Below are 10,422 nucleotides of genomic sequence, written 5' to 3' on the forward strand. Positions count from 1 at the left end.
ATCCTCTAATAATGAAGGGGATAGGGTGGAGGATTTGAAGACATAAAGAAGTTTTGAGATGAAAGAAATCCTGCAGGATGACCTTAATCTTTCCTGTGAAGTAGAAGGTGAAATCTTATATTGAGGGTAGATTTGGGGATATGAAGAAAAGAGGTTAGAATTGCTGCTGTGGAGAATGTGAGAAGGAGCCAATGAGAGGTGAAGAGAAGACTTGCCAGACAGTACTGAGGTCCACTTTAGTAAGGGCCATTTTGACTTAGAAAGCATGAATATCATTGATCCAGTCAACATAGTTTCATACCGCAGGAATAGAAGCCAGCTGAATGGTCAGAAGGACCCAGGGTTTGGCATTTTCAGGGCAAGAACAGAGTAAGGACAGAAGAACTACAGATCTAAGGGTAAAGAAGAGTGCACTGTTGAAATGGCTGACTGTAGCATAAGGGAGGAAATAAAGGAGGACTGGAAATTTTGATTAGTGAAGGGAATTTCACAGTTTGAGATCTGAAAGAGGCCCAGTTTTGTGTGATAGCAGATACCCATGTGATGGCTGATATAGAATGGAAATGGAGGTTACAACAGTTGAAGACAAACTGGTAGGGTACTAGAAGACATACAGAAAGATAGATGTATAGATAGAAGGATATAGAGCATTTATTAAGTACTAACTATGGACCAACAATGGTACTAAGCGCTAGGTATGCAAATACAAGCAATTAAGGCAGTTTCCATGCACTAAGAGCAAACATTCTAATGGGGGAAGACCACCACACATAAAGGGGAATTAAAAAGGAAAGGAGCAGAATGCACAGCAATATAGTGTGAAGATGGGACAGAAATGATCTGGAGACCTGATTCCAAGCAAGATAGGGCAAGATCTCACTCATCAGACCCTAGGGGTATGGAGGAACAGTCTAAAGTTGTGAAGGGAGGAAGATGAGGATGATGGCTGGAATGTAGGTATAATGGTGAGGAAATTATTGGAAAAGATTATGTGTGTATATTGAAGCCACCAAGGACAATAGCAGGGGTTGAATTGGAGAGAAAGATTGTAAAACTAATAATGAAGTCATTGAAGAAGGTAGGCAAATGTCCTGGTAGGTGGTATGACAAGGATTGTGGCAGGGTCATTTGGTCAGAGGATTTAGAGCTGGGAGAGACCCTAGAGATTATCTAATCCAACTTCACTCAGTTTATAGCTGAGGAAACTATGGCCTGGAAAGGGAGAAGTAGTAAGTACAACATTGCAAAGGTAGTAAGTACATAGCAGAGCTGCAACTTGACTCCCTATGCTCTGAATCCAAAACCAGTAGTCTTTTCATTGCCCAACATTAACAATATAATTGGATAATATGAACTACAAAAGAAGTGAGTGAGATTACTGAGTCATAGAGTCTACACAGCACAAGTCTGTAAGTAGCAGTGCGGGAAAAGAGTTATACAAAGTCTTCTTTCTGGTCCTGTGAATCAACAGATGTTAGAAAAGGAGTAGCAGGCACTAGAGAGGGTGATAACTCAGCAGTGGTGTGTTGGAGCCAGCTCTTACAAGATTTCAAGAGCTCATTGTTAAATTGAACATTTACACCTTGAAAATCAACAGACATTACAAAGCAGGGCTTGGTTTGTGGTTTTATTAATTGTATAGACTTGAGAAAATGGTAATAATGCAGATTAAACTTAAAAGTGCATTATATGTACATTTTTTTTCAGAGAGTTGGTCATTGAACATTTACCAGCTCACCTTTGGTAGTAAGCGACATGGAGTTTTCAAGAGAAAGCCAAATTTTCATTAGACCTAGAAAGTGGAAGAACTTTAAGAGGAAAAGATTCAGGAATGAACTCTAGAACTCCTTTATTTTTCCCATGTGTATTTGTGTTATTAAATTTATATTATCCCAAGTACAAAACTTATCATTTATTCTTCCAAAATTTCACATCTTATTAGTTTTAGTATACCATTCCTGTCTTAGGAAATTTTTTTAGATCCTGATTCAGGATGCATTTGTTATCTCTTAGCATTGTGTCATCTGCAGATCTGAAAAATGATATACGTTTTTATCCAAGTGATTGAAAAAAATACTAACCATATCCCAGGCAAAGACAGGCCAAATCATAGGATTTCCAACCTTTGTTTCCTAAGAATTAAATTCCTTTATTTTCCAATAGTGAAATCTATTTGATGGTGGTAAAGTAAATTATTTTCTTTTAAGAAATGGATGTTCCATTAAAGTCCCACTCTGATGCTCCATCATGGTATGGAAATGACCTTGAGTTTTTGAATGCTATACTAATGGAGTATAAGCACTGGAAGGTCCTTTCAAGTATGGCTTGGTGATGGACTCCATGTCAATAATTTGAGGCTTAGCCTAGCTAAGTTCTTAGAGGTTTATCACTAGATTGGTGATTTATTGGTGATTAATCTTTTGGCCAAAGTATTTCCTTTTTTTGAGATTCAGTCCCCTTATCTTGCCCAGGCTAGAAGTACAATGACCACTCATGGGTCCCATCCCTATACTGCTCCATATGTTGAAGCTTTGACCTCCTCTGCTTTCAACTTAGTTTAGCTCACTCTCCTTAAACAACTTGGTGGTCATTTCCCCACCTCACAATCCATCCTAGTGATAGACTTGGTGGAGACACCTAGTTGGTATTAGCTCTGCTGCAGTTCAGAGCCACTAAGCTCAAGTGCTCCACCAGCCTCAACCTCACCAATATTAGACATTAGAGCATGTACCATCATGCCCAGCTAGCAATTTTTTCTAAGAATAATTTTTTATTGGTATCTTTTGTTTTTACACACCTCCCAATGCATCCATCTCCTCTGACCCACCCAGAGAAGCACACCTTATGACAAGGAATTTTTAAAAAAGAGAGAAAAAAGTTCAGCAAAATTAACCAATATTTGGAAAAAAGTCTGACATATACAGTGTTACAATCCCATAGTGCACACCTCTCCAAAGAAATGGGGTGGGGATAGGACATGAGGGAAAGTGTCTTTTTATATCTTCTCTTTTGGACCACTCATGGGCATTATAGTTTCATAGCATTCAATTTAAATTGTATTGATGTTATTGTGGTTTTTATCATTGTATATATTATTTTCTTGGTACTGGTCTTTTCACTTTGCATCAGTTCATATAAATCTTCCTATCCTTCTCTGTATTTATCATAGTTTTAATTTCTTACTGCACAGTAATAGCCTGTTATATTCATCTGTCATAATTTGTTTAGCCATTCACCAGGGGGCATGTACTTTGTTTCTAGTTCTTTCTTGCAACAAAAAATATACCACAGTAATTCCTAAAGACCTTCTACTAAATCATCTTACTAAGAGGAGTTATATTCTTTACTGGTGTTCAGCACAGGTGAAATAATAGTTGTTGATGTATGCATTGTAAGGAGTCAATAGAGCAGAAGGAAGTGTTTGTCTTTGGGTTGTTTGGGGTCAGAGGAAAATGCCTGGTTTGATAGATCAATTATCTTCTTACTGTTAGATACCCAGTGACCCTGTCAATGTGGAGATGTCCTTCTCCATCAATGAGAACTTGCAGCAAGCTCTGCTGATGGAATTCAGATAAACTGTACTAGAGTGGATATGATATTTCAGCTTTAATTTAAATGTATTCCCTGTATAGATAAACACTGCGTGGAGGGGTTTGGCAGCTACATGAAGCATACCACAGAGTGATACCAAACACCAATAACACCCCACACATCAAAATCACTGGGCAGGGGAAGAGACCCAACCCAGGATGCCATTGCCAGGCCTCTCCTGCTTCTTTCTTGGACTCACTTGATCTCACTACTTTATTTTCTCTCTCTGTTTTGGTAACACACTCTCTCTAATGAATCACTCTTCATTCAAATAATAATAACTTACCCTATCAAATCTACTACACTAGCCCCCTTCCTACTTTTTTGGCACCCCCAAATATTTCTGAGAGTTGTAAAGGGCCCTGTAAACTTAAAACACTGTATAAATACAAGCTATAATTATCATCCTCCCCACCCCCAAGCTATGCCATTATCATTTCCATATAGACTTGAACAGAATTTTCACGCCTCTCCCTCCCACAGCCTTGGGCTTCTGATGCCTTTTTCTTCCTGGCCTATTACTGATATTTAAAAGTAGGATAAATTAACAAAAAAAATCCATACGTAAGTTTTGAGAAATGATTCTTTATTTGAAAACACTGAAGTCAATAAGATGGAATGAGAGGATGATATCTTAGCAGATGACTCAAAGCAGCCTGATAGGGAAAACAACACAAGAACTTCAAGGTCTAAGTCGCAGATTAAAGTCTAGACTAAAAGCAAAAGCAATCTAATAATGAAAACAACAGCCTAAAACAACCCAAAGTCACTCGCTGTAGGAAATCTTTAAGATACAAATTGCAATTTTAGGACAGTAAAACTAAGACCGTAAGTCTTACGGACAATAGTCTTCAGGACAGTAAAACTAAGACACAAGAAGGCAATCTTAAAAGTGTTAAGAGCAAAATGGCAAGATTTAAAACACTAAAAGCAGTCTTAAAATACTGAAACCAGTTTGGCATAATAAAAAGAATCCTAAAAGTAGTCTAGATTTACTAAAAGCATAATAAAAATGATAAAGATAAAACAGTAAAGTTCTTACAATACTGTAGGTGATAGAATAATAAAACTAATATAATAGAAATAGTTCATAATAACAATGGCTTATGTTTCTACAGCTTCACAGTTTACAAAGCGCTTCCCTCACAACAACCCTGTGAGGTAGGTAAAGTATTTTTATTCCCAACTGACAGATGAGGAAACTGAGGCTCACAGAAGTTAAATGACCTGCTGAGCATCACATAGATAGTAAGGAGCAGAGGGAGAATTGTAACCAATGTCTGGAGTTCTTTCCAAGATTTTACACTGATTCTTTCCATTTAGAGCCAGGACAGTGGTATGGGGTCTACGAATTTATGGCGTCTATGAATGTGAATAGCCCTCACCAAGAAGTTTATGATATATTCCTAGATCTGCAGCTGGGAGGGTCCTTAGTGATCATCTCTAGTCCACGCCTTCATTTTACAGATGAGGGCACTGAGGTCTAGAGAGGCTAAGCTTCTTGTCCAAAGCCAACCAGATCATAAATGGCAGAGGAAAGACAGCAGAGCAGAACTCAGGGCTTTGAACTTCAAATCCAATGCTCCTTACATTGCACTATGCTGCCTCTTAATGCTAATAACTCACATTTCTGTAAGAGCTTTAAACATTTCCCCCAAGCACTTCCCCCACAACAACCCTGTGAGGTAGGTAGAAGACGTATTATCATCCCCATTTTGCAGATGAGGAGACTGAAGCCCAAGGAGGTTGAGGGATTTGCCCATGGTCACACTATTAGTGACTGTTGGAACTAGGACATGACCCCAGATCTCCTGGCTCCAAGGACAGCTGTCATTCCACTACCTCACTTTGTAGTCCTCTGTTCTTTAGAGGCAGGTTCTTCAAGTAAGGGAGCTTCTCATCTAGAAGGGCTTAGTCACTCTCTAGCCCCTAGCCTAGCACCCTACACAGAGAAGTTATTTGATAAATGTTGGTTGATGAAAATGATGATTACTGTCCTCAGGCTGAAAGAGCCCCTTAGCTCTCATGCCCTGGCCAAGAATGGGGGCATTGCCTTTTACACCTAGGTAGAACAGGAATTCAAACAGCTGAAGGCAGGTTCCCATTTATTGTAGCATACTCTCCGTTCTCAGACTCCGTATTTATTTACAAATAAATCTATACTTTGTAGCTATTCAGACATCATTTGAACAAATTATTCTCTTATTTTATTAAAGGCAAGGACCATTTCCCTAGAAATGTATATTAAGATTTACCCACTAAAGAAAATAAAGAAACATTGCCTAATTGTCTACAAGTTAGAATTGGGATAAAGCCCAAATGCTGGACTCAAGCAAATTAGTCTGAATCATTCAGTCAAGGTCTGAACTGACTGTCTTGGCAGAGGGGTTAAGTTGCTAAATATGCTGGGAATTGTAGTTTTCTCCAGTTTAGGAAAAGACAAAAGTACTATGAGATTAGAAGTGGAAGGCTGAGTTTTTCAGCTGCAGTGATAATCCAGAGAGCCAAAGAGAGTGAATGGGGGAGATAAAGAGAGAAGAATGGTGGAGAATGTGGCAGCAATAGCAAGAGGAGGATGCTTTATAGGAGACTGACTCTTAAGACCCGTAGTAGCTGGAACCTTTTCATTTTCATTTCCCTGGCCTACTTTCTAGATGACCTTCACTTAACATTCACTTGCTGTGACGACTTACTGTCCCCTCTTCTTCCCAAAGACCCCTTATTCAAAATGACTTGTTAGCTGAGAAATAATGAAATTACTCATGAGGGTTTTAGTCTAGGGCAGAGGTTCTTAACATTGGGTCCGTGAACATGGTTTTTATTTTTAATAGTTTGATAATGATTTCAATGTATTTCCTTTGTATTCCTAGATATTTTATTTCATATGTTTAAAAACATTATTTTGAGAAAGGGTCAATAAGGCCTTATCTGCTACTAAAGGAGTTTATAACACAAAAAGTTTAGGAACCTCTGGTTTAGAGTATGGGTCCCAATTCCACATGGGCTTCTTTTTTCTGCAATGTTAGAAGTCTTAAAATACGTATTATTAGCAAAAGTCACAAATCTCTGGGCCACTAGGCAATCCTTTGATTACCAAACTGGAAATATGGTGTTCCAGCCAGTTGTATTTGAGTAGTTATCAGTACTATCCATTCCACAGAAGTGAGAATAGGGGAGAAATAGTCTTCAGCCAGACATTTTGCTGGGTATCACTAATAAGGGGAGCACCTTACCAGTAGGAACTATTAACACTTACTAGAGAGGTAGGGTATGGGAACCAACCTCAATATGGATCAATTTTGAATTTCAAAGTCTGCCATAAAATCATGAAACATGTTTCTATCACTTTCCCTCTGGAACTAGTTTCCTCCTGTAATGTTGTCTACCCTAAAATTGTGTTTTCCTACAACAATAATAATTCACATCTCAATCACATTCTGCAATTTACAAAATAATGGTCTCATTACCCTGGAAAAGGTATTAGAAATTTTAGTTGGGGTATACCTGGCTAAAATTTACTATGGTGCTAAGGGCTAAGAATTAGAAGGAATTATAGAGTAGGGTAATTAATAGGGTCAAGCTAGTGATCTGTTTAGTCATGGCATCTAGGACTGTAGATCCCAAGGATTATGTTACTAGTCAATGTCAAGATTCTGGGTTCCTATAATTCAAAGGTTTTGTGTAGAACAAAATCTCCAGTAAATCAAGTGAGATTCCATTCAAATTCAAAAGCATAAAATTACTTGTACCCAGAATGGGACTGTAACATTTGTAACTTAGATAATTTGCTCAAATAAAATTCACTCTTGCAATTCTTCTCATTAAGCAGCTATTTGAATACTCTAACAGTTTTTGCTAAGTCCATTTCTATCAAGACCAAGATATTGAAGAGATGACCATGAGACATTTTGAGGGGGGAGATGAGTATAGAGGAAGGATGCAGCAGAGATGAACAATCATCCTAATCTCTTCTCTTTTACAGCAGGGCTTTGAATAACTCAATGCTCATTCTTTTCCTGTTAAAATAATTACATTTTTCTCTGCGGCTAGACACTGTATGTCGTGGAAAGAACAGTGAGTCCTAGCTCTTCCACTTACTAGGTGTGTGACAACAGGGAAATAACTTAACCTCTCTGAGTTTCATTGTCTTCATTTGTTAAACAAGGATGATGGGACATCAACTATGTCCTTCACAGAGATGTTGTGAGGAAAGTACTTTTATAAAAATAAACCACTATTAAAGAATAATCATTGTGAATTTTATGTTTCCTTTCTCTGTTTCAGCCTGTGGAGGATGAATGGAAAGATGTGGACAAAAGATACACGAGAGGGTAGGAATAAGTTGTGATCCTCAGTGTCAGAAGAAGTACCCCCATCCATGACATCACAGATCCATTGAAATAATAATAACTAACATTTATATAATGCTTTACAGTTTGCAAAGTGCTTTGCTTACACTACCTTATTAGGTTCTCATAACTAATCTACTCCTGGCTTTGTCAATGTCCGTGCAGAGTAACGTACCACTGAATGGGAGGTCAGACTTCCACCAACCTCAATAATTGTGAGCACCTCTCTGACTCCAGAAAAAGGTCTCTGATTTCCTGAAGTAGCTGGTACAAAGCTCTTACCATTAAAGTCACATGTTGTATTCCTTAAACAGTCATTCAAGCATCCTGTTGTAAAGGAATGGCAGATAGTCTTCCTAGCAACAGGCAAAATTACAGAAGAAGTGACTGTTGATTAGCCAAAATTTAGAGAAGAGACATGAAAAATTAAAGTAAATGTAGCAAGCATGCACAGAATTTATCCTGAAGGAATCTGAGTAGTTTCAAGGCAACCCCTCAGAGAGAAAAGACTTAGAGAACATGTGTTCACACACACACACACACACACACACACACACACAGTGGTTGTAGGGGTTTCTAGGGAAATAAGAACTACAAGAAAGAAGTGGTTTCCACATTGTAGTGGTGAGAGGGGGGAAAAGGAGGCGGTAGTGACAAAGGCAGTGGCTATGTGGTATCCTTGAGGATTCTTGAGAAATTGTAGATGCCTCGGTAACTGGATAGTATTTTTCAGAGTTTTTGGGAGCATATATTGGGTGAGATGTGATGTAGACTAGGGGAAGATGCTGGAATGAGAGATTTTGAGAGAGAATGAGAGAAAAGTTGAGAATAAAGAGAGAAGCAGGCTGATACTGTTTTTAAATAAGGTATTTACGCTAAAGGAGGGGAAAGACTACTGAAGAAGAAAGAAGGGGACTTGAGTACATGAATTAAAGGAGGAGAAAGAAGAACAGGGGACCTTGAGCTGAAAAAGAAGCACAAGTGACTCAGAGAAAGAGGAAGAGAAAGATGTGGGAAGCGAAAGAAAGTTGGGTAGAGCACGCTAAGTGTAAGGAGTCAGTGACACTTGTTGTACTGGAAGGAACAGAAAACAAAAGTTTCCAGTTTCACCTCAATCCCTCCAGTGTGGATAATCTGAATGGGCCAGCTGCTCAATGTCAGAGGAATGATGGGAGGTAAAAAGAATTCAGTTAAGATTATCTAACTTAATAGTGAGGGCTGAAGGCCTTTCCTTGGGGCGGGTTTGGGTGGAGAGGGAAAAAATTAAGAAGGACAAGGTATTGACAGCTGTCTGAGTATTAGCCAAATGTGGTATGCGGTGACTATTAAAAGTTATAAAAATGTGTTGATTAGCTCCCAGGCATGTTGGCCTGGAGCAGTTTCACAAAAAGTTGTTAATACTCTTTCCAAGGAAAGAAAAAGCCACAGAGGCGGATAGAAAATGATAGCAGCAAGTCAGTAGAGTAGCAGCTGCAGATGACGGCTCTAGCAGATGACAGCTTAGGAGAGTAGCAGCAGTGGATGACAGCTTCAGCAGGTGACAAGAGCAGCTTGGCGGAGTAGGTAACAGCTCCAGGAGACGGCAGTAGCCCCTTAGTAGAGGAGCAGCAGTGGTTGATACTACAGCACATGGCTATAGCACTTTGGCAGAGAATAAGCAACAGATGGCGGCAGCAGCTAAGTAGAAGGAGTTGATAGCTTAAGAAGATGGCAGTAGCAGTTTGGCAGACAAGCAGCAGAAGATGGTGGCAGCAGCTAAGCAGAGAAGCAATAATAGATGGCAGCAGCAACTAGGGAGAGAAACAGCAGCAGATGATAGCTCCAGAAGATGGCAGCAACATCTTAGTGGAGATACAAAAGGGGATGGCAATAGTAGTTTAATGAAGAAGTAATAGCAGATGATAGTGGCAGCTAAGCAGAGAAACACCAGCAGATGGTGATAGCAGCTAAGCAGAAAAGCAATAGTAGAAGGCGGCAGCAGGTAAGCAGAGAAGCAGCAGCAGCAGATGATGGCAGAAGCTAAGCAGTGAAGCAGCAGCAGATGATGGCAGCAGCTAAGCAGAGAAGCAACAGCAGATGGCAGCAGAAGCTAAGCAGAGAGGCAGCAGCAGATGGCAAAAGCAGCTAAGCAGAGAAGCAGCAGCAGATGGTGGCAGCAACTAAGCAGAGAAGCAGAAGCAGAAGCAGAAGCTGATGGCAGAAGCAGCTAAGCAGAGAAGCAGCAGCAGATGATGGCAGCAGCTAGGCAGAGAAGCGGCAGAAGATGGCAGAAAGCAGCTAAGCAGAGAAGCAGCAGCAGATGGACTAAGCAGAGAAGCAGCAGCAGATGGCAGAAGCAGCTAAGCACAGAAGCAGCAGCAGATGGTGGCAGCAGCTAGGCAGAGAAGCGGCAGAAGATGGACTAAGCAGAGAAGCAGAAGCAGATGGCAGAAGCAGCTAAGCAGAGAAGCAGCAGCAGATGGTGGCAGCAGCTAAGCAGAGA

The sequence above is a fragment of the Vombatus ursinus genome, unplaced genomic scaffold (assembly GCF_900497805.2).
Source record: "Vombatus ursinus unplaced genomic scaffold, bare-nosed wombat genome assembly UNPS02014832.1, whole genome shotgun sequence".
NCBI lineage: Eukaryota > Metazoa > Chordata > Mammalia > Diprotodontia > Vombatidae > Vombatus > Vombatus ursinus.